The following is an 811-nucleotide window of genomic DNA, read 5'->3' as shown; positions in this document are numbered from 1 at the left end:
ATACAGACTTCCTGCTATGGTCAAAGCTATTTGACTTGAGTGAGTGACTTTATTCTCAGCCCACAGACGACAGGTTACATTCATTTAAGAAATGGTGTAGGTCTATCCATAAATTCATTCACCAACTGTTTCAATGAACAATGGTTCTGCTTGGAGGGTGGCACAGACATTAGGTGAGGGTAAGAATTTGGTTCATTAGCTGTGATAATTTGGAAAAGCATTCATCTCAGAGAAGAGTAATTTATAAAGTCCTCTTCTTCAAACTGGATACAAGAGTTAAAAATGTCAAGCAAAGCATTCAGTCTCATTCTTTGATGTTCTCTTACAAGCAACCTCCCTAGTTAATCGTCTGTTTCTTTTGGGTATATAAATAATTTTGAAATATATAAGCTGTTCTGAAAACCATAGTATAGTGTAAAAACATGAAATAAACAATACTACTAATAGAGAAGCTGAGAAGCAAGATTTTAAGACCCTTATGTTGTACACAGCAAGACACTGTCACAAACAAGCTGAAAGTATATATATAGATTGTACAATATTGGACCTATTCCTCCAATTACCAAATTAGAGAGACCATTGGATGACAATCAGCAAACTTCTAATTCCTCATATTTTTGGATTTCAATCACTTAGGATATGTTGGTAATACTAATTTTCATATTAAGATATTAAGAAAAGGTAATTGTCACTTCCTATTGTTTTTGTTGTAAGAGATGGAGTTAGATTTGTATGGATTTGTGGAAAGATTACTTTCTTGCTTCTTCTAGGGTGTAGTTTAGCTCCTTATGTTGATGTTTTCCATCTATTA

This window comes from Mastomys coucha, unplaced genomic scaffold, assembly GCF_008632895.1.
Source record: "Mastomys coucha isolate ucsf_1 unplaced genomic scaffold, UCSF_Mcou_1 pScaffold20, whole genome shotgun sequence".
NCBI lineage: Eukaryota > Metazoa > Chordata > Mammalia > Rodentia > Muridae > Mastomys > Mastomys coucha.
This window is presented reverse-complemented; position numbering follows the sequence as displayed.